General features: G+C 37.6%; 1 protein-coding gene across 50 annotated transcripts in view; it reads right to left on the bottom strand.

Annotated features, from left to right (window-relative positions):
• Positions 1 to 25,158, bottom strand: part of PHF21A (PHD finger protein 21A) — a 191,465-nt gene that overhangs the window by 62,590 nt on the left and 103,717 nt on the right.

Genomic DNA, 25,158 nt, shown 5'->3' with positions numbered 1-25,158 from the left:
ACATTAACTGTCATTGATTCAGATGGGGAGAGTGAGGCACATGGTGATGGGTGACCAATCAAAAGTTACACGGTTCCGTGACAGTAAAACTGGGACTAGAATATGGAATCCCTACCCTCTGGAAAACTAGTTTGAATGAAGCTCTGTTCACTAACAAAAAGCTGGAGCTCATTTTTCTGAGCCAACTTTTCTGGGGCTGACAGGAGGTTGGGTGGCATCCAAGCAGACTGACTGAATGCAGAGTACACTAGTATGGGGAGCTGGGCCAACAGGGAGAGATGTCCCTTTCTGGTCATAGTCTCTAGATACAGTCAACTGCCAGGAAACAGAGTCAGGCTGTTGAGATCCAAGGAACCAGAGTAACCTGTACAATAAACTGAAAGGGCCAAGCAGGAGAGGAGCCAGTGGATGCAGTGATGCTGGGAAATGGGACAGTCAGGGATGAGGCTCGGGCAGCTAGCGAGATGGCTCTGGAGCCTGCTACACCGACAGTGCCTATCTGAGGTGAATTTCCTAGAAACTGCTCTAAGTACTTGGAAGGGCTGGGAACGTTCCTAAAGGGACTGGACAGAGCTAGATAACTTGCTCCTAAGTGCCAGGGAGACTGTACTTCTGTCATCCAAGACAGTCTCTTTGGCAGAGCTGCTGAGCAGGGATAAATGCTGGAGCCAACCCAACAACGATATACTTCCTTGTCTACGGAGTATGATGGACAATTTTAAGATTCTGTTGCTAACCTTCCAGCCTCAAGCCAAAAACTTCAATTCTGGAATAATGACTTCAATTTTTAAAATGGAATGGACACTGGCAACATTTAGACTGGGTAAAGTGCTGGGCTCTGGTGGGTTTTTAAAGAAGTCATAGCAAACTTTACTTACCATCCACTAAAGCTGGATTTAAAAATTTGATTCACTAACAGGCTTATCTTACTGCCATAAAAACTATGTAGCTATTTGTCTTTTGAAATAGAGCTCAGATAATCAAAACCCATATGCAAAGGGCCTGTGGAAATACCATTACAAACCACACAGAGAGGTTTTAAAACCAGCCTCCCTGTTTTCAGAGCTGCTACTAGGAATCCTGGCTGCCCCTCCTCCACCTATCAGGCAAGACCAGGGCTCAGTCAATAGGACTGCTGTGTAAGTGACGCAGCCATCACTTCTGCTTAGTCTCCACAGGCCTAATGTATGTGATGCTGAATTTACTTATCTCAGTAGGCAGCACAGCCTCACCAAGAGTGGTTATGTTTTAGGCTTTGTAAGAACAAGATGTCAGGGGTTTTGCTGTTGCATCATTCTGCAACACCTTATTTCAACTCTGTGCTGAGCTGGCAAAAGCACTAAATCAACCCGGCTCTGCAACCCAGCTCTGCTTAGCTTACCCTTCAGATGTTCCAGTAGTAGGACGACTTTGCAATATTCACTGGCAACGTGACACACTAGTAACAGTTTGTCTAGTCATCACACGCATTGAATGTCTCCCTGGTATTTGTCCTCGTCCCTCTGTGCTGCATTTTCTTTACTAAATATTTCTGATAATATTTTCAACCAAAGGACATACGAATCTGACTCCATCTTGAGCCCACAGAAATGTGTATAATCTCTGTGCTATATGCAGACCTGGGAGAAAGACCTAATTGTCAGACCGTACCTAAGCGTCCGAGAGTCTACTCCGCTTAGATGTTGAGAATGAGAAGAGACAATTATTTCCATCCCATTTATAAGAATACAGTTGATTTAAGGTTGGCTGCTAAGGCAAGTGTGATAGACTTGCTTGGAGAGAGCATGGATATTTGTTGTCTGATGGGATACAGTGGAACGAACCCATTCATCGCCAGGATATCAGCTTTACCACTAATCAGAGGGGAGAAAGCACTTTTAGGAAAAGAAAATGGAACAAATTGAGTGGAAAAGAAGTGACACAAAGTGCAATGCTTAACAAGCAGGTGCTCTTGGTGGCTGAAGGTGCTCCTGTCCTAACAGAGACTTCCCTAACAGGAAGGAATCATTCCTACACAGGGGTGCATACCTATACTTCACAGCATGTTTGTTTGTGTGACAGTTACACTGTCATAATTTTAGATGGTTAAACCTCTGCTCCAGGGTTTATGAAAGATCAGAGCACTTGTCACTCTTGGTGCAGGTAGAGTGAGATAGAGTGGTTGAGCAGTTCATTTTTCTTTATAATTATACTCCATTAACCTTCCACATGAGAGCTCCCCTGTGCTTTCATACCAGCAGCACCAACTGGCTGCATTTGATAAGGCTCTACAGAGTCTGCAAGACCAGCACATGTAACAAAAGGAAGACTTTAATACTGCAGACTTAAGCAGAAGCTGAACGCAGCTCTGTTACTTATTGGCACACATATTCAGCTCAATTATACATGTGTAGACAAAAACAAACCAAAAACATAAAGCTGGAAACCAGCAAACAAATGATGGGAGCTTATTTAAATCAAAAGTGATTCAAAAACCTTCTGGTAATCTTCATAATATTCAAACCCCAAATTTATTATTATTTTCAGTGTATGTCTTTTTTTAAAAAATAATTTTTATTTATTTATTTAGAGACAGGATCTCCACTCTGTCACCCAGGCTGGAGTGCAATGGTGTGATCATAGCTCACTATAACCTCAAACTCCCAGGCTCAAGTGATCCTCCCACCTCAGCCTCTCAAGTAGCTAGAGCTACAGGCACACACCACCAAATCCAGCCAATTTTTAAGTTTTCTGTAGACACGAGGTCTCACTGAGTTGCTCAGGCTGGTCAGAAACTCCTGGCTTCAAGTTACCCTCCTGCCTCAGCCTCCCAAAGTGAGCTACCATGCCTAGCCATTATTATTTTTCTAACCTTTGATAATGCGGCATCCTATTAAAAACATAGGATCTAGTACTCAACGTACTAAAACTTACAGGTTGACACATTATAGAGTGATCTGTATTACAATTAGATCACATTAGTCTCTACAAGCTACATGTGGTAATTTACTTGCTAAAGTATTTCTCTTTATGTGTTGCTCACTAACTCACTTTAAAAATACACTGGTTAAGAACTAGCACTAAGTCTGTCTCTATCCTTGACAGTGGCCACATAAATGATTTCCCTTTTTGAGAGAGAGAGAGAGAGAGAGAGAGGTATTCCATTAATAATGCATTCTCCTGGAGTTTTTAATGCAGTGCCAGGAATGCTACTTTCCATACGCACAAAGGTAGATTAGTGCTTTTTCTACCCTGAGCAAAGGCTAGGTGTACATGCTTGAGCAGATAAAATGAAAGGCAATTTTGAAAGTAGGTGTTGGCACAATTAATCTTGAATAGGATCCCAATTATTTGTGAAACAAAAGGTAGCTGTATTTATAACTCTGCCTTAACCAATGGCATTACAGCCTTCACAGCATCTCAGAATAAAGTTTCCATCATAGCAGTTTGTGTTTCTGAGTATATCCCTAACCACAGTAACCTAAAAAAGATCAATAGTTAACCTAACAATACTGCTCACTACTACTTTACTTTCTTTGGGCACAAATGTATCCATTGTAAATGTTAGGCTATGGTACAGTGAATGTGATAATCACAAAATTAAAGTATAGGAAGTCAAGTGGTACACCAATTTATTCATCAAATGCCACATTTAAAATACTTTTCCAGAGATATAAAACTATCACAAAATCTTGGTTTTGAAAATTAATAAGATGCTTAGTACTTCTGAAAGTGTTTGGCAGAGAAATGTTTGTTTATATTTACATTTTGAAGATGGATGATTAGATCTAGGAATTCTACTACACTCTTCTCTTTTCCTATGCTTGATGTATGAAACTGAGGGATTTTTTCCATGAATGTTTTTCCTTTGCTTAATACCATTACAAACTTACGTTGCTCTATGTTTTCATGACACTTATCACTAGCGTATCCTTTTTAAAAATGCTTTTCTTAACCCAAATATCAGATGTGTACTTGCAATGAACAGTACTATACTTCTTAAAATCCAAATATAAAAGACATCATTTTACTATCTTCTTGCTGCACGTTATATGCTAGAGGATTCAGCAAAATGATGTTGAGTAACGGTATGCTAAAAGATGAAGCCAGCCCCTGCCTACGTAAAACAGCTCCTGAAAATGTTGGTTTCTCAATGTCTAGATCCAGTGACAATCAGATTTCTCCTCTGCCTAATAACGTTTTTCATTTCCCAATGAAAAGAATTTCTTTCACTAAATGCTTGTTTTGCAGCCTTAAGAGTGGCAGACAAATTAAAATTCCACTCTCTATAACCACGTTAAGAATCAGACAAAAGCCAATCTACCTGTTCAGGATCTGTTGTTCTGACTCATTGTTGGGCCATCTGTTTATGTGTGCTGCTTGTCTCATGGTGCAAATCAACCTGCTGCTGGGCAGACCTGCCTCATGCTGCAAACTCATTTTGCAATTTCAACCTCCCTCACCAGCAATAGGTCCTCTTATCAGCACCTAAAACCACCACTTCAATCAACTCGAGTCAGACCTTATTCTACTGCTCTTGTATAAAAAAGTGATACACCACAGGCCCATGTGCAAACAGGTCATCTCTGAACACTGGGCTTGTAAGGAAGATGGCAGCACGGTTTTGCTCCTATCAAAACATTTTAGTACCATCAGTAGCAATCAGCCTGCTACCCAGGAATACACATGTACTACTGTGGAGAGAGGCTAAAAAGATTACTGAATCCCAGAGGACAAGAATATGAACTACAAATACAAACCATTCTAGTCTTCTTTGTTTTAAAGATTGGTAACTTATTCACAGCTAGGTTTCCATCTGTGTTGTTAGCACACAAATTTAAAGCAGTTTAGAAAAGGTTCTCAGAACATCCTTTCAGTCATCCACAAATATCAATTTGCCTGCTGCTTTCCAAGCACTGTGCTAATCACTGTCTCCTCTTAGATGTGAAAGGATGTTAGGGCCATGGATAGAGCAGCAGGCAGTATAAGGTTTGAAGACAATATTAAATGAATATGCCTACTGTGTATATGGTATTATAATAGATGTAGTATATTAAAAAGTTAAAAAATTATTTAAGAAGTTTCTACATCTATTTTAGGAAACAGAAGATGTACATGCAAAATAACGCTACCATTTCTTTTTCTTTTTTTTGAAATGGAGTTTTGCTCTTGTTGCCCAGGCTGGAGTGCAATTGTGTGATCTTGGCTCAGTGCAACCTCCGCCTCCCGGGTTCAAGTGATTCTCCTACCTCAGCCTCCCAAGTAGCTGGGATTACAGGTATGTGCCACCACGCCTGGCTAATTTTGTATTTTTAGTAGAGACAGGGTTTCTCCATGTTGGTCAGGCTGGTCTCGAACTCCGGACCTCAGGCAATCCGCCTGCCTTGGCTTTCCAAAGTGCTGGGATGCTGGGATTACAGGTGTGAGCCACCACACCCGGCCTTTTTTTTTTTTTTTTTTGAGACAGTCTCACTCTGTTGCCCAGACTGGAGTGCAGTGATGTGATCTCAGCTCACTGCAGCCTTCGCCTCTTAGGTTCAAGCAATTCTCCTGCCTAAGCCTCCCGAGTAGCTGGGATTACAGGCACGTGCCACCACGCCCAGCTAATTTTTGTATTTTTTGTAGAGACAGGGTTTCACATGTTGGCCAGGCTGGTCTCAAACTCCTGAGCTCAAGTGATCCCAAAGTGCTGGGATTACAGGTGTGAGCCACCGTGTCCGGCCAGAGCTCTACCATTTACTTATAGAATATCAACAAAGAAAATTATTAGAAAATTTCAAAAACCATGTAAACAGAGAAGAGAGCAGTAAATAGAGAAAAAAGGGCCACAAACAGAGGTCAAGATCAAACCTGGGAGAGTGTATATTTTGAGCAATGCTAACTAACTCAAGGAAACTTTTTTGAGATTAAAAAATAAAATTTGGTCTATCATTAATAATTAAAAAGTATTACTTTGCAGCAATGGAGTAAGGCAAGTTTCCCTGCTAGTGGTTGATTATAGGTCTCCAAACAGATAAACTAATATGTACCCAGTAAAATGGCATACAGAATATATTTCCACCGGGTTCTATTCTTTACATTTAAGAAGACTGTTCCTTGAGACTAGAATGTAGAATTAATCTACCTTGTTTCTAACAAATGTATTTCAAAATGCAAGCTTATTTTGAGAAGGGAAATTTAAAATTTAAAAATATATCTATAGAGGACAAAAAATGTATAATTTAGGAGGAGCTCCTGAATATTTAATGAATCAGTGCATTAGAAAAGGAAGAACAATATCAATAACATGCAGAAATAAATCTAAAAACACACATTTGAAAGGACCAAATATTATGTTACTTATTTAGTGATGACAAAGCACAGACATGATAAGGGACTGATACCTACATGAGAATTTATGTATCTCAGTGGGTGAGAAATTCATCATGTTTCATATTGTTCAAGCACCTACTCTCTCCAGTGTATACAAACATGGTAACTTTTCTCTTGAGGATGAGGCATAGCAGTGGTGAACAGGAAGGCTTGTCTTACCCTCTGTGCTAAGAGAAAGTTGCAATCTTCTGTAAGGCTGCAACATGACATTTACTAAACAACCAGCAACATCTCCAGTCTTTTTAAACAAAATTGATAAATAAAAATAACTATCTAGAGGAGATTCTAATTTTTCAATTTACTAGAGAGCTGACGATAGTGCATTAGCCCTTTTAACTGCTCGATAGTTTTAAGCGAAACAAGACAACACAATAGTACCAGTCAAATTGTAAGTGAAGGCAGCGAACTATAGAGAAGAAACCAATGTATTTAGCATGAAGAAACTGCTACACTATTTCCCACACTATGCTATGCAAACAAATTATTCACTTCTACACTATATGCCAAGGAATACAGTGTTATTTAGAAAATATATTCTCTCACCTCTAGCTGTAACAGCAGTTAAGCACTACCTCTTCTTCATACTCTACTGAGAGTTGCAGGATCTCTCTCATCAAGATATGATAGTAAAGCACTTCTGAATTCACTGCTGAAAACGACCATTAGCTGAGATATGGGACTAAAGACAAGTACACAATTACCAGAAACTAGGTAACAGTCAAATGGTGAATAATTTTAAATAGCTTTAAAGAATTTATGATGTTTTTCTTTTGAAAAGTTGTAAAGACACTTAAAATTGACCTATGATCTGTCAAATTCAATTGTCTAATGATTTTAATCCAACCCCTCTGAAACATTCCTATTAAGATAAAAATTTATGGCTGGGCATGGCCTCATGTCTGTAATCCCAGTACTTTGGCAGGCTGAGACAGGCAGATCACCTGAGGTCTGGAGTTAGAGACCAGCCTAGTCTACAGGGTGAAACCCCGTCTCTACTAAAAATACAAAAATTAGCCAGGCATGGTGGGGGGTGCCTGTAATCCCAGCTACTTGGGAGACTGAGGCAGGAGGATCACTTGAACCCGGGAGATGGAGGTTGCAGTGAGCCGAGATCGCGCCATTGCACTCCAGCCTGGGCAACAAAAGCAAAACTCCGTCTCAAAAAAAAAAAAAAAAAAAAAGGATATAAATTTTATGTCAGTTTTTCATTGTTTCATGTTCAGAGATCACTGTGTCATTTTCTATATTCAAAACCTATGTTAAAATAAGAATGTGACACTCTAAACTCCAAGTAATGCTACAGCAATAGCTCAACATATCTTAACCATAAAATCAGACATTTTGCTAACACAACTGAAATAATTCACTGGAACTTACTAATATAGCTGCTTCAGAAGCAGAAACATCACAAAAGTCTGAGAAGAAAAACTTAAAGCCATGAATGGTTCTGGTAGAGAATCTGAAGGGAATGTGGAAACTGAAAAACCATCAAGGTTAAGTCAAAGGTTCTGTGACCACTAGGGGGGCTGGAAATGGGGCCCTAAGATGTTCTGTCACCAGGTCCAATGACAGCACACTAGATATCACCATAGAACTATCACCTATCAACAAATTTCTATTCTGATAAAGTAATGCCATGTACTCAGCCAATGGGCCTGTAGATTCTAATGAGATAGGCCCACATTGACATAACCTAGAAATTAAATAACAAGACTAACAATGGAAGCTCCAGTTGTGCTGACTAATTGGTGTCTCCGCACATGCACCACAGCTTCAACAGACCACCTAATAACATAGTGAGGAAAACAAAAACACTGCTAGCTAACACTGCATTTTTGTATAATAAAAGAACAGGAAAAGGATTAACTACATTCTTTCCCCCCCCCCCCAAGCTTACATTTTTAAAATTCCATTAGTATCTTGCCAGATTTTCAAGAGAAAGGCTATGTGCATCAGAGTTAACTGGTATGATAGGCCATGGGAGAATAAAACCAATAAGAAATCTTTCTGTTCTGCACTTCACAGGGCTGTCACTCGTACTAGAAAAACGTCACTTTGAAGCCCTGTTTGCATTCCATTTTTAACTAGAGGGAAGAGGATGGAGGTCTTTGGTTTCTATGACAACCCAGATGGGCCATAATACAAGATACTTACAAATGTTCAATTGCAGGGATGCCAAATCAAATTAAGGCAGAGTTAGCACTACTTCATAAAAACTAGATAGGGGAGAAAACAAAATACTTATGGCAAGACGATGCCATTTCTAGAAGTGGTTCGGAAGGATTTCATGAGAAAATATAAAGAAAAGAGTGACTATTTTTAGTGAAAACAAATAAAACAGTAAAACTAATATATAAAAATAAAGCTCCAATTTACATGAGTAAATGCTTTCATTAAAATTTAGACTACTGAAAAATTACTACTTCACTTAATGTTTTTAAACTCTCCCTTTCAAATAACATGACATTCATTAGTGATTTAAATCATTACAATCTGGCACACTGGGCTGGGTTTTAATGGTGGGTTGAGCTCCTTTGGGCAACTTTTTCTTTCGCTCCATCCTCACGATTTGTTCCTATATTTGGCTTTCATAACTAGAATGCACAGTCCTCAAAATAATTGTGGAATGGCTAATGCTTCAGAAATAAACTAATGTGTAACTTGTACTTTACTACAACTTGTAAAATTTATTACCTTTCCAACAATAACCTACCACATCTCTTTCCATTTATAAATGATGATTTATTTGAGAATAACCCTCGGCAAATACTTCTAAGCTTTTGAAAGCACTATTTGGGGGGGAAAAAAAAGGAATTCACACATGGCCCTTTTCATTTAAGGGCAGAAAATGTTGTATATTCAAACTTCATAAGGGAACTTATTTAAGTCCCAGATATTACCATTAGAAAAAGGGGATGTCATATATACCTTTAAGGGATATAATGAAGAACTTTGGACTCTCTCCCAGTAAAATGTCCCTATGTGTGCAAACATATACAACCATTTTGCACACATTTCAGGAAATTTAGAGGCACTCCCCACAAACCCCCTCCACAGAACTAGTTTTATCTTTATTCAAAAGTCCCTTCTTCCCCAAGGCCAATATTCCATATTTGTAATGAAAAAAAAGTCAGTCTCTAAACAAAGCAAAACAAAAAAACACCCAATGTATTAAACATGAAGTAGATCATTGGTACCTTTTTACTTAAAACACAGCTCGAATTAAATGAATTCAAATTAAATGAATTAATTGGATAAATATCTGCTACAGAAAGTTTACTAAAGATTGAATACTATGATTTCTAACTGTTTTGGATTTGCAAAAATCAGGTAAGTTTCTGTGACATTCTCTTCTCCCCCAGATAGCATAAACCCATTTAAAATTATCTTGAGACATTCTGAGACTATAAAAACAGGAGTAGAATAATTTCCTCAATAGAATCTTTTTAAAGCTCAGATCTTCTTGCTTTGAAAAGAAAATCTGTATATGAAGAGTTTCACTAAAAAAAGTCCTAAAAACTTTGTACATATACTGTATGGAGGAAAGAGCTTGGGCTAAAGGCTAACATTAAAAAAAAAAGCTCAGTTTTCTTTTCACACCATCTATGTGTCTAGTCATCACTCAGCCTCTCTTCGGTGTTAATACTGTTACAAAATGAGGATAATACCTATCCTCTCCCCAACTGCAAAAAGAAAAAAATATTTTTTAAAACTAAAGAGTTATAAAATATTCAATATTCATAGTACTAATAATGACACTAAAACAAGAAATTGACAGCTTAAAAATGCTGATGAACTTGATTTTTAAAACACCATAAAGCTGCCCTGCTGCCCATTATGATGATGACATTTTCACGAAGGGCAGAGTGAGAAAACGCTACAATTCTCACTAAGATGATGACTAGTACTTATAGAAGATTAAAAATAAGAATGATACATTATGTAGAAGAGAAGTAAAGATGGAAGTATGAGTATGGCTCAGCACACTACAGAGCACATGAATTTTAATTTGAAAAGTACTGGCAAGGCCTTGCATGCAGGCCCACACAAGTGCCTTTAAAAGCTTCATTACACTCTGCAGACATTTGCCCTTCATCAATTGCTTCCTATGCCAGGATTTCCTTTTTGAGTGTTGCAACCTAATATTCTTCACCCAGGCAACCACAGCCTATTTTGGAAAGGTTCCCTATTTCAGAAGCCTCAGTGCTGTTTCCATTTGGAAATACATCTTTATGAAAATATGTATCATCCTCAGAACAAAAATGCTTCAATATATTAAGTTTCAGCTGTAAGTGGTATTTTTAGAAAAGTGGTAATTTCAGAATCTCTGCTTCAAAATTACAGGGTTGGTTTTTTTAAATGGAGTCACAAAGTAGAAAATTAAAAAGATATACCAATGAATAAAATCCTGTCTCCCCTTTTTCTTATCCCATTTCATTTAAAAATGTTTAAATTTATTTTCCATAGATTCTTAAAATCATCGAATTATGCATACTGGTAAGAAATTTCATCCAATATTCATCTTCATAAAAACCAAATAACTCAAAGAAAAAGAGCTCTTAACAGTCAATTTTCTAAGAAATGGTCTGACATTACAGATGGTGTTTTCTATATAACAAAGTGAATCAATTTGAGATGTCTTGGACACTGTAAAAAACTTGTACTTTTCACCAAAGGAAATAGATTTCACTTTTAATAGATAAGAAATAAGAGACACTGGTGAGTGGGGAAGGGGTAGAGGAGAGAAGGAAGTCCTTGTTCTAAGATTATATTAAAAGCTACTTAAAATATGTAAGTGACAATATTTCATAAACTGAAATATTTTATCAGTAGCTATGACAGAATATTCTCTATACTTTTCTTCAACATAAAAGTTTTAAAGAATTGTGCTTACTTGACCTCTTATCAAACAAAAACTCATTTTTCTTCATATTGGTTTGCATAGCACAGACTATTTACTTTTTCATAGTACTTAAATTTTACTGTGGATGAGGGCTGTATTTGCCAGGCCTAGATTGCTTTCCATTGAACTGTCTCCTCAAGACTAAAGGACTCATCATCAAAAAGATGTCTTTGTAAAACACAGTTTATGCCTCCTGAAAATACCATCTCTCCCTCTCCCCCATTCACTACACACATACCTACATGTGCTCAAAATTTATTCCCCCTGTTCATCCCTCAAGAAAAAACACAAGGAAAAGAGAAGCACTACACAACGAAGTTTACTTTTTCCCTTTACAATAATATCTGTTTCTTACTGCAAAATGTCTCTGAATATGGAAAATGAGATTATGCAGTTAAATTTTAACACATGCATGTATACACCCAACTAATACAGCAGTCCTCCCTCATCAATAATTTCACTTTCTGCAGGCTCAGTTACCAAGATCAACCTCAGTCCAAAAATTCAGGTTGAGCATCTTTTAATCTGAAAAATCTGAAATCCAAAATGCTCCAAAATCCAAAACTTTTTGAGCACGGACGTGATGCCACAACTGGAAAATTTCACACCTGACCTCAAGTGATGGGTCACAGTCAAAATGCAGTCAAAACTTTGTTTCATGTACAAAATGATGTAAAATATTGTATAAAATTTATACAAATTTATGCTTGGGACCAGAAGTGTTTCAGATTTTGAGATTTTTCAGATTGTGGAATATGTGCACAATATAGTTACGCCTTGTATATACCGAATAATCTTAGGCAGTTGCTTTTTCTGGTTGAAGGTTTCTAAAATAACAAGAAAAGCAAAATCCTCATTTGCAATATTAATTTAATTAATGGGCACCAAATGTTCAGACCTTCCTGTTCTGACTTATAAAACACGCTATTTTGACTCCATTGGCAAACGCCCCTGATTATTCTCAGCTTTTTATTACATACTAGGTAAATGAAACTATCAATGATCCTTTTACTCAGAAATGTGAACTGCCTTATACGGGAATAGTTAAATAAACATTAGGGGAACCATCAGCACCAACTACTCACTCCCCATGAGCAATGAATAAAACGAACAATATTTGTAGCGCAATTAAGCCTCCATAGCTCAAGATGGATCATCCCATCATTCTGAAACAATTTACTGGAGCTGTATGAATCTGATCATAAAGAAAAAAGAAACAGTTCTAATGAAATGTGGAAATGCTTTTTTTGCATGTGAAACGTGTTCATTTCTTTAAAAAACTTCAACTTCAGAACTCTTAAGAACAGTAAGAAAAATAAAACGTATAATTAAAAAAGTTTAATTATTTGGAGCCTACAAATGCCCGTGGAAAAGCACAATTTTAAACTTTGAAAATGGATTGGTCTAATATAAAAGTGTCTTTGTAGATAATAAATAATTCAAATTCAGACAAGAGAGAATTAAAAGAATTGGGATGTTCATTGTTATTTTACATTTATGATTAAAGAACTAGATTAACTGACAAGCAGATCACTGTTGACATAGTTCCTATAAATAAGAGCCAAATGATTTTAAAATTAAATGTTATAAGCTTCATGCTTTAAAAAATGTCTGCTTCCCATTTTCATTTGTTTTCCAATGCTTCCAGAAGCCCACACAAGAATTATTTTAACAGGGCAAAAAACCAAGAGAAATCAGTAAATTCTTAATCTTTCGGTTGTATATACAATTAGGGCAAAGGCTAAGTCAAATCCAGAATTAACAAGCACCTAACGAAATATTGCAACTTGTTATAGTTCTTTAGTTTGAATAAATCTGCCCTCAGTGTTCTATCTTCCTGAACTTTCTGAATAACCTCCACAAATCACGCTATATAAACAACAAGGAGACTAAAAGTTTACTGCCACACTCACTCTCTAAAGATACTAAAATCAGTTCATCTACACAGGCAGCTGTCTGCCTGAGCTAGAGGATGAAGTTATGCCTTAATGAATTAACGCCATCTAGTGGGATCAGTGAGATTTCAGCTGAAACTAGTTTACAACAGGTTACTACAATCTATTCAGCTGGTCAAATGTCTTATTTAAAAAGATACACTTGTATTAACTATAGAACTGTCTTAAATGCCTATTAGAATGTTATATACTTGCCTACAATAAAAATGGCACAAAAATATTTTAAGACCAACAACCCTTCCTTGGAATAATATTTCTATTCTTTCCTTCAAAGGCACAAAATACAAATCAACAGGTACTAACAATAGGTATTTTCAAAGATCTCAGAAAATGCAAAGTCAAAGTCAGAACAACAGTAAGTAAAATTTAAAGATAACAATAACAAGAGCTATTATTTACTTATTAAGTGCCTAGCATATGCCACACACTTCACAGTTTTAATCTTTAGAGCTTTCCTGCAAGCTTGTTTTACAGGTGATTTCCCATTACAAAAACACTTAAATATAGAGTGACTAATTTAAAAAGTGATATTTCTTCCCTCCAACCAACCATAACGTGACTGTCTCATCTATCAACACTAGCTCACTCATACCTACCATGTGTTCACAAACATGCAAAGTGACAGTGAGGTTCTAAGAGATGAAAAGGGCCCTGGCTTTTCAAGGAATCAAGGTAACACTGAAGCCAGGAATCTGTGGCACTTTTCAGAAGATACTTCCATCTACCTTTTTTCTTCTTTTTTTCCTTTTTTTTTTTTTTTTTTTGAGATGGAGTTTCACTCTTGTCGTCCAGGCTGGAATGCAACGGTGCGATCTTGGCTCACTGCAATCTGCACCTCCCAAGTTCAAGTGATTCTCCTGTCTCAGTCTCGTGAGTAGCTGGGTTTACAGGTGCCCACCACCAGGTCCAGATAATTTTGTATTTTTAGTAAAATAGGGTTTCACCCTGTTGGCTAGGCTGGCCTCGAACTCCTGACCTCAGGTGACTCACCTGCTGTGGCCTCCCAAAGTGCTGGGATTACAGCCATGAGCCACTGTGCCCAGCCCCATCTTTTATCATAGTTTTACTATTAATTTTATTCACATTAAAAATAAACTGCTAGCATCAATATTAAATCCATCATTTTAAAATTTAGTTACATTAATTTAAATCAAAAAAACGATGAGAAAGAAGTGAGATGTGTACCCTTCACATAATCTAACAATGGACATTTCTTCCTTTAATTTCCATTAACATTACTTATTTTTATCATTTTCAAATCTTAGGACAAGGGACTTTTCCATCTTACTCCTCAGTGGAATGTCAGAGTCTTTAAAAAGGTACAGATCTATCACAATAATCCATGTTACTATGTTATTTTCATTTCTAATCACATACCTGCTTCTACTTTTTCTCTTTGTACTTGGGATTACCATGCTCCAGGTAAGAACAGAAGGGAACTAAAGTAAAATGTGTTTAATGTTGTTCTACCCACTGACTGGTAGATGAAAATTAACACAAAGTGAAGTTCAGAAAGTAACCTGCAAACTACCCCATTTTCTATTTGGGAATGTTAACTTCATTTTAGCACCTTCCCCTACAACGTGTATTTGTTTACTCACATACGCTCATATACTCCATCATGTAAAATGCTAGACTAATCTATAATGTTCAGATGATAACTCAATAAAATCTCAAAACATTTGTGAGGTCTTCAATTGAAATTTTCCTCTGTGTGTGTCCTTATTAAAGAAAATACAGAGCAGAGTTCCACACTGTGAAGCATATCCAGGCCACTATGGACCACATATGGCTGAGTTCTGAAAAGATGAGCTAAACTTAATCAAAATTCCTCTCTTGCTTTCCTGAAGGACTCAGGAAATGGGCAGCATACATCTCATCTTGACCCAGATTTGCTTCAGTAGAGAAGTGCCAATGTCTTGAAAGCTACTCCATGGGTCAAAGGTAGAAGATGGGAAAAGAGTCTGCTTTGATTGGCTGTCAAATTTACCTGTATATCTAGCAAAGGAAGAGAAATGGCAAGATATGGTGGAAATGTGACTCAGTTTTGTGTATGAAAACCTGGTGCTGCTGGACAAGTCACACTATCTGAGTTCCAGTATATTCAATTGTAAAATAAAATGAAAATAATAATATATGTTTACACATCTCATATAAATAAATCAGAATTTGTTAGATTTAAGCAAATAAATGTAAATTCAACTGCAAAATGCTATGTTTGCAACTGTAAAATGTGAATGCAACTACAAAATAATCTTGTCAGCCCTATCCACTCCTATTCCACTACTTATTTGACCAGTGTTAACCCTCCATCTTAATCAGATCCTTCAATCAGACTGGACTCTTTCCTGCTTAGTGAACTCAACAAATTGGTTCACATTTCTTTTTTTTTTTTTGGAGACGGAGTCTTACTGTCACTCATGCTGGAGTACAGTGGTGCGATCCTAGCTCACTGCAACCTCTACCTCCTGGGTTCAAGCGATTCTTCTGCCTCAGCCTCCCGAGTAGCTGGGATTACAGGCATGCACCACCACTCCCAGCTAATTTTGTATATATAGTAGAGATGGGGTTTCACCGTGATAGCCAGGTAATCCGCTCAGTCTCCCAAAGTGCTGGGATTACAGGGGTGAGCCACCGCACCCGGCCATTGGTTCACATTTCTAACCTTCTGTTGATGATGTTCCCTGGTCCCGGAGTACCTTTTTTCTTTTGCCCAATTCTGTTTATCCATCTACCTGTGAGGGTTCTGATACATTCCATTTCTTTTATAAAACTTTTCTTGACTCTACCTGCCTAGAATGATCTGTGAAACCCTATTATACCAATTGTCTGAACCATACAATTTAACACCTAAACATATAACGATAATAGCAGCTGCACACATTTATTATAGTTCTTACTACAAGGCAAGCACAGTTCTAAGCAGCTATTTTTACATAATTTAATCTTCAAAGCAATCCTAGGAGATAGGTACTATAGTATGCCATTTTACAGATGGAGAAACTAAAGCACAGAAAAGCAACTTTCCAACATTTCAAAAGTAGCAAATGGCAGAGCCAGAGCGGCCTTCTAACTTGGGCACTTTGGGGCTACAGAGCCCATCCGCTTAGCCATTGTACAATACAATTAATATAATTCTGCTCATTCATTGTTTTATGTGTTCTGCTTTGTCTTTTGGCCCAGAATGTGTGGTTACTCAGGATAACAGTCATTTCATCTGGTATAACTCTTTCACCACCTTGCATTTTTCTGGCTTACACAGTTAGGTGTTTAGTATTTCCTTGAAACAGATACAGGGGCCGTCAGTCACTTTACAGTATTTTCATTAAACAAGTATCCTAATTTTTTCAGCTTCTGACAAAAGATTATTCCTGCTTCTATCCCAGAATCAAAAATTTTGGGGAAGTCTGAGGAACATTCATTTAGTCGCTTAACAATATCACACTAAAAGAAAGGGGAGAAAAATATGCCAAGTTTGAGTCACTGCAGGAATGAGAATAATCATTTAAAGACAAAAACTAAAGCTCTCTCCTGATTTACACTCATGAAGCAGTCTCCTGAGCATTTCTAAAGAAAATTAGTAACGGAGATTTAATAATTCCATGATTAAGTCACCTGGGACCAGAACAGTCCAAGATACACAACTATTTTTAAAATGTCAGCATTTTGTAAATATAACTGACATTACAGTTAACAAAGGCTTTTCTCTTAAATACATTATGTTATTTATACCTCACAACAATCTTGTGAAGACAGTTTACAGAAGAATAATGTGAAACTCAAGGAGATTTAGTAATTTGTCTAAAATTATACAGGTAACTGGCAAAGCCAGGAACCAAATCTTTGTTTCCTGATTCTAATGCTTGAATTTCTTTCTGCTTTACAATATTGTTTGGGAATAGTGGTATGAATAACTCAAAATTAAATTATATTTGGCACTGGAGTATGCTTTTTGGGGTCTCATCTTTTGGTAATTTGTAATACTGCAAGTCAACAATCACAAAACAAAACAATCTTGGCTGCGGAAGAAATAACAGGTTTTCTAAGCCAGGGTACAAAGCCTTGACCCACAGAAGTTAGAGAAGAACAAGGAATCAAAATAAATGTATTTCTGTGCCTCTCTTTTCCCCTTATCTCGGAAATTCACTGTGCCTCTCCCTGACTAACTCTACACCCCTACCCAGTGGACTGAGGATAATAATGATTAGTTCATTCGTAAGTCTGAATTGTTGGGGGCAATTAAAGTAACCAGGCAGTGAACAGCATCATACCAGCTCCTTTCTCTCCTACTATAATATAATAAATAAGCATGATCAAGTCTCCTCTGTATAAAAAAACTGTCTCTTTCTCTCTCTCTCTCTCACACACACACACACACACACCCCTCTCAAAAAAGTGATAAATAGAGTGCCCAACAGAAAATAGGCATCTGCTCAATTACAGTTCCCTTTTCCCTTTATCACAAAACTTCTTAAAGGAGTTACTGGACTCTTTGATCTTGCCACTAGATCGTGAGCTCCTTGAGGGGAAGAATTAACTGTTTTAATTTGTAACTTCACTGTTTAGCCTGGCTAGTGGTAGGGTGTTTGAAAGTGTTCAATGAGGTTGGGCGTGGTGGCTCACACCTGTAACCCCAGCACTTTGGGAGGCGGAGAAGGGCAGATCACCTGAGATCAGGAGTTCAAGGCCAGTCTGCCCAACATGGTGGAACCCTGTCTCTACTAAAAATATAAACTTTAGCTAGGTGTGGTAGTGCATGTCTGTAATCCCAGGTACTCAGGAGGCTGAGGCAGGAGAATCGTCTGAGCCCAGTAGGCAGAGGTTGCAGCAGTGAGCGGTGATGGTGCCACTGCACTGCAGCCTGAGTGACAGTGCAAGACTCAGTCTCAAAGAAAAAAAAAAAAAAAAAGTTCAATGAACCAATTGTTGAAGTAAGATTGGCAATTTCTAAGATAGGCAATTTCTAAGATACTTTCTAGCTCTGGAAATCTAGGATTTCAAGACATGTCCCACTTGGTGGTACTAAGCACTGCTTTTCATTTCTAAATTCAAAAGAGTTTGGGTTTAGGTCCTTTCTCTTTTCTGACTTCTGCAGAAATACAGATGTTCTTTCAAGCAATGTATTTAGCTAACAAAAATTCCTTAAAGCAAAACACTGGATGTCCATGAGCTTGGCAGAGGGGAATTTCAGAGCAGTTTTTATTTACTGCTTGACTGCAAAGATAAAAGAATCACTCTCAACTCTTACCTTCTTTTTATTCTGTCTATGCAACACAACAAAACAAAAAGAGCAAAAACTTCTTTAGTGTAACATGAATTTTAAAATATTATGCACAAAAATTAACAACCTGCACACTCTAGGTCCTTCACTCTATCTAGATTTCAAGATGACTATCACCTTTACTTCCTGTCCATCCTGGGACCCATGATAAACCACTTCTACTATGTTCTCCCTTACACTAGACCCCTTTTCCTTCTGACCTTCATAATCCCTAGTCCTGAGTTGCTCCTTACTACTGGAAAGAATCCTTCAACCAGGCCAAAGGCTCTGCCTGAAGTTCATGCCATCTTTACCCTAACCTTCTAATCACCCATGTGCGATCATCTATCCATTTCCCTCAGAAACTATTCAAATCTTTGTCTTTCCTGACCTCTTTGTGCAACTGCACTATTACTGACCACGCTCTTCTTCAGCCTCTCTGCTTTCCTGTCACCATCTGCTTAATTCTCTTTCTCTTGGCCCTGAAAGCTCCTTCTTAGACCCTTTTATATTCAGATGCTTTTCAAGTTTCTGGATAACAAAGTTCAATCTCAATGAAGCAATTATCTCCTTCACAAACAGTGAAGGACCACACACCTTGGACAGAATTCTGGCCCTCATTACTAGCTATTTGGTCTTATGCAAGTTAACTCCCAGCAGTCTCTGTTTACTCACCTCTTAAATGGAGATAAAAGTAACTACCTCAAAGGACTGTGAAGATTAAATGAGGTAACATATCAATATAAAATGCCTAGAAGATCGTGGAAGTCAGTAACTCTGTATCTCCAGCGCTGGCCTCTCCTGCAACCCTACACCCACATTTCTAATTGTATGATAAACATTTCTATCTTAATATCCCACCAACAACTCAAATCTGGCCTGCTTAAGACCAAACTCATTGTCTTCCCTGTCTTGCAGTTTCCTATCTTAATGATACCCTAAGAGTTCATGCTGGGATTTCCAAGCATGTTTACTTCATCACATTCCCCCAACTCTTTCCATCTAATTAGTCTTGGCACTGTCTTGTACTTCTGTCCTGCTGCTGTACTTCAGTCCTCATAGTGGGAAATTTTACCGTCAGTCCCCCTTATCCTTGGGGGATATGTTCCAAGACCCGCAGTGGATGCCTGAAACTGCAGATAGTACCAAACCCCATATATACTAAGTTTTTTCCTATACATTCACACCTATGATAAAGTTTAATCTGTAAGTTAAACTTATTTAAACCCAGTTAAACTGGGTATTAGTATATACCCAGTAATGGGATTGATGGGTAAGAGATTAACAATATCTCACAATAATACAGATTATAAGAATATACTATAATAATGTGAGATGAATGGCATAGGCACTGTGAATAGAAAATTCCAGAAAAATAATCCGTAAGTTTTAAACTGCATGCTTAGAGTAGCCTGATGAAATCTCTCCGTCCCACCCCTTACCACCCACATTGCCGCTGGTCACTCAGTAGCTATCTCGATTATCAGATCAACTGTGGCAGTATCACAGTGCTGTGTTCAAGTAACCCTTATTTCACTTAATAAATGGCCCCAAAGCCAAAGAGTAGTGATGAAATTTTTTTGGGCCTCAGCTGACCATGGGTAACTGAAGCCACAGAAATGGAAACTGCAGGTAAGCGGAGGAGTGCTGTGTAATGTCTTCCTAACTGATCTCTCCCCATCTAAAGTAGATACAGTCATGTGTTGCTTAACAACAGGGATACGTCCTGAGAAATGCATCCTTAGGTCATTTCATTGCTGTGTGAACATCACACCATGTACTTAAACAAACTTAGATGGTACAGCCTACTACACACCTAGGCTATATGGTAATAGCCTATTGCTCATCAGCTACAAACCTAGGAGCATGTTACTGTACGGAATACCATAGGTAACAATGGTAAGTATTTGTGTATCTAAATATATCTAAAAATGGAAAAACTATAGTAAAAATACGCTATGAAATATGAAAAATGGTAAACCAGCTTGCAGGACTGGAAGTTGTACTGGGTGAGTCAGTGAGTGAGTGGTTAGTGAAGGTGAAAGCCTAACACATTACTATATACTACTCTAGACTTTATAATACTGTATAGTTAGGCTATGCTAATTTTAATTTCTTTGAAAAACATTATTATTATAATTATTTATTTTAGATTCAGGGGGTACATGTGCAGGTTTCTTACAACAGCATATTTCATAATGCTGAGGTTTGGGCTTCTATTGATCCTGTCACCCACATGGGGAACACAGTACCCAATAGGAAGTTTTTCAGCCCTTGCTCCCATCCTTCCCTACTCACTTTTGGAGTCCCTAGTGTTTACTGTTCCCATCTCTATGTCCAAGTGTACCCAATGTTTAACTCCCACTTATAAATGAGAACATACAATATTCAATTTTCTGTTTCTGCATTAATTCCCCTAGGATAACGGCCTCCAGCTGCAGCCATGTTGCTACAAAGGATATTATTTTGTTCTTTTATATGGCTGTGTAATATTCCAGTGTATATGCACCACATTTTCTTTATCCAATCCACTGTTGATGGACACTTAGGTTGATTCCATGTCTTTGCTATTGTGAATAGTGTGGCAATGAACATACAAGTGTAAGTGTCTTTTTGGTAGAATGAGGTATTTTCCTTTGGGTATATATCCAGTAATGGGATTGCTGGGTCAAATGGTAGCTTTATTTTTTAGTTCTTTCAGAAATCTCCAAATGGCTGAGGCTGAACTAATTTACATTCCCACCAACAGTATATATGTTCCCTTTTCTCCACAGCCTCTCTGACATCTGTTACTTTTTGACTTTTTAATAATAGTTATTCTGACTGGTGTAAAGTGGTATCATTGTGCTTTTGATTTGCACTTCTCTGATGATTAGTAATGTTGAGCATTTTTTCATATGTTTGTTGGCTGCTTGCATATCTCCTTTCAAAAGTGTCTGTTCATGTTGTTTGCCCACTTTTTAATGGGGTTATTTATTTATTTTATTTTATTTTATTTTTTTTGAGACGGAGTCTTGCTCTGTGGCCTGGGCTGGAGTGCAGTGGCCCGATCTCAGCTCACTGCAAGCTCCGCCTCCCGGGTTTACGCCATTCTCCTGCCTCAGCCTCCCGAGTAGCTGGGACTACAGGCGCCCACCACCACGCCTGGCTAGTTTTTTGTATTTTTTTTTTTAGTAGAGACGGGGTTTCACCGTGTTAGCCAGGATGGTCTCTATCTCCTGACCTCGTGATCCGCCCATCTCGGCCTCCCAAAATGCTGGGATTACAGGCTTGAGCCACCACGCCCGGCGGGGTTATTTATTTTTTGTTGTTGATTTAAGTTCCTTATAGATTCTGGATATTAAACTTTTGTTGGGTACATAGTCTGCAAATATTTTCTCCCATTCTGTAGGCTATCTGCTTGCCCTGTTGATACTTCTTTTGCTATGCAGAAGCTCTTTAATTAGGTCCCAAATGTCAATTTTTGTTTTTGTTACAATTACTTTTGAGGACTTGGCCATAAATTCTTTGCCTAGGCCAATTTCCAGAAAAGTATTTCTAAGGTTTTCTTCTAGGTTTTACAGGTTGAGATTTTAAAAATTTACTTCTTCAATAACAAATTAATCTTAGCTTAGTGTAATTTTTGTTCTTTATAAAGTTTAATTTTTAAACTTTTTGACTCTTTGTAATAACAGCTTAAAACACATTGTACAGTTGTATAAAAATACTTTTTTTATCCTTATGCATTGTTTTCCATTTTTAAATATTTAAATATTTTAAAGTTTTTAACATTTTAATTAAAAACAAAGACACAAACACACACATTAGCCTAGGCCTATACAGGGTCACAATCATCAACATTACTTTTACCTCTATACCTTATCTCATTGGAAGGTCTTCAGGGACAACAACATCCATGGAGCTGTCATCTTCTATGATAACAATGCCTTCGTCTGAAATACTTCCTGAAGGACCTGCCCGAGGCTATTGCTGTTTTACAGTTATCTATGTATCTATGTATCTATGCAGAAGGAGTATATTCTACAGTAATGATAAAAAGTAAATACATAAACTGGTAACATAGTCATTTATTATCAAATATGTACTGTACATAATTGTATGTGCTATAGTTTTTACATGACTGGCAACACAGGTTTACACCAGCATCACCACAAACATGAGTAATGTATTATGCTACCAAGTAGATAACGATGGCTACTAGGCAACAGAAAATTTTTAGCTTCACTATAATCTTATGGGACCAGCATCACATATGTGGTCTATCGTTGACCTAAATGTCTTTGTGTGACTGTAGATCCTTTTGCTAGCAGAACAATCTTTCTCAGAAAGGGATATCACCATGTCATTTCTTGACTTAAAATTTCCCAGTGTCTTCTCCCTAAACTCCTAGGTAAGGCATTTAAGGCCCTTAACAACTATACTTCACCTCCCATTATATCCATTCCTTTAACCACTATGAATTATCTGCTATTTCCAGAACTCAAAATGCTTTTTCCTGCCTCTGTACTTTTGCTTAAATTATTCCCTCTCTCATGCAACACCTTTCCCACCTGTCCAAACCTTACCCATTCTAGAAGACCCAGATCAAAAACCATTCCTTACACAAACACTTCCCTAACCCCCTACTCAGGATTAATATCTCCCTTCTCTATTTTCAAAGAGCACCCATGTATAACTTTAAAATGGTACATGACATAATCTATTTTACACTGCAATTTGTCGTTTATGTTAGTCTCCTCTACTACACTGCCAGCACCTTGAGAACATGGGGAGAACTAGGTCTTGCTGATTTTATAGCCCATCACCTGGAGCTTGGCAGTCCTCACAAATGTTTGTTAAACTGAACTAAATCATTATATGATTCTATCATCTAGAATGCAGACCTACAGCACTTAAAAATTAACTAAACAGACACGACCTCAACCAATGATCAAAATTTATATCAGTAATTCTGGGGCAAATCAACATGATGTGCCCTGATGTGATGAAGTCACAAGGTAGTATTCTTACTAAAAATGTTTAACCTGGAATGTTTTGTTTTTTTTTTTTTTGAGATGGAGTCTCACTCTGTCGCCCAGGCTGGAGTGCAGTGGCATGATTTTGGCTCACTGAAACCTCCGCCTCCCAGGTTCCAGTGATTCTCCTGCCTCAGTCTCCCGAGTTGCTGGGATTACAGGCATGCGCCACCATGCCCAGCTAATTTTTGTATTTTTAGCAGAGACGGGGTTTCTCCATGTTGGTCAGTCTGGTCTCGAACTCCCGACCTCAGGTGATCCGCTCGCCTTGGCCTCCCAAAGTGCTGGGATTACAAGCATGAGCCACCTGGCCCGGCCTACATCTATTAATTTTTAAAGGGCATATTTGCTATTTTCTCATAGTTCTAGCAAAGGAAAAAATGAGATTTGTTTTTTAGCACTCAGAATGACTAAAGAAGTAGGAGATATTAAAGTATATTGAAAGCTAATAAGACTGTAAACTACTTTTGCAAATACTACTTGGATGTTTTCTTGCTTTGGGTATGTGGACTGATAAGATTCTTTCTGTGGTGGTATATCAGGAAGTTATTTGGTAAGCTGAAACTCCTGACAAGGAAGAGCTCCCCATTTATAAGTAACACTTCAGGATTTACTCTTAAGGGGGGGAAAAAAAAACAAAAAAAAAACCAAAAAAACCCACCTCCCCCATCTCCTCAAAAAAACCAAACTAGAAAAGAAATCATTATCTTTACTCACTATAATATTTTCTTCCAAATTTCTACAAAATTAACAAAGATTATGTAAATCAAACGTAAATTATTTTGTCCCTAAAAACTATTCTTTATAAATATATAGACTGATAGGAAAAACTAATCTTTCCCCTAGAAATAAACCAAAGTTCCACAGAAAAGGCTATCATATAGCAAAGCACAGTGTAATTAGCTACCCAAATTGCTCTTATTACTTTGCCTTTTCAATGTACACAAAATGAAAATTTATTCTTTTGGTTAAATTCATTACTCTAACTAGCTGTAGGGGTTAAAAAATGTGTCCTATGCTTCAAAAGCTTCCTTATAAAAGCATCAAAATGTACCTCCCCAGAATGCCCAATGATCTGTTAGCTGTTCATCGTGAAGGTCTGGGCTCAAGCTCAGCACCATCTTCAGGAGAATGTACAGTATAGTATTAACATTTAGCCTCGGGTGTATTTGGCCAGTTGGGAAAAATCTATAGGGGAAAAACAAAAGAATCTCCTTAAAACTGAAAGAAATTTGTCTAAAGACTTCATCTCTCATCAATTCAGAGAAAACAGCTATCCTAAAATAGCTGTCTGTGCATAATTTATGTGTCCATTTAATTGCCTTTTAAATCCCACTGACCTATTTGACTCAATTACATATGGAAGAGATTCCATACAGGTATGTATGTCACATGACTTGGCAAAAGAAAATTTGGTAAATATGAACAAAATCCTGACATGGACAGCACATTTTTTTTTAAGTCAAGAAAATGGAGACAGCAGTTGATGGCTGTAGAAAAAATGATGATGTTGTACCGAGAATAACTGTAGGTAGGAGCAGATGGTGATAACTCACTTAATGGCACTGCTTACTGCATACCATGACACGCTCTCACAGATGCACATCACCAATTTCTAAAATAACATCTCAGAGTAATGCAATCCAATGCAAGACTTTGTATGACAAAATCAAT

The sequence above is a fragment of the Macaca mulatta genome, chromosome 14 (genome assembly GCF_049350105.2).
Source record: "Macaca mulatta isolate MMU2019108-1 chromosome 14, T2T-MMU8v2.0, whole genome shotgun sequence".
Classification (NCBI taxonomy): Eukaryota; Metazoa; Chordata; class Mammalia; order Primates; family Cercopithecidae; genus Macaca; species Macaca mulatta.
This window is presented reverse-complemented; position numbering and strand designations above follow the sequence as displayed.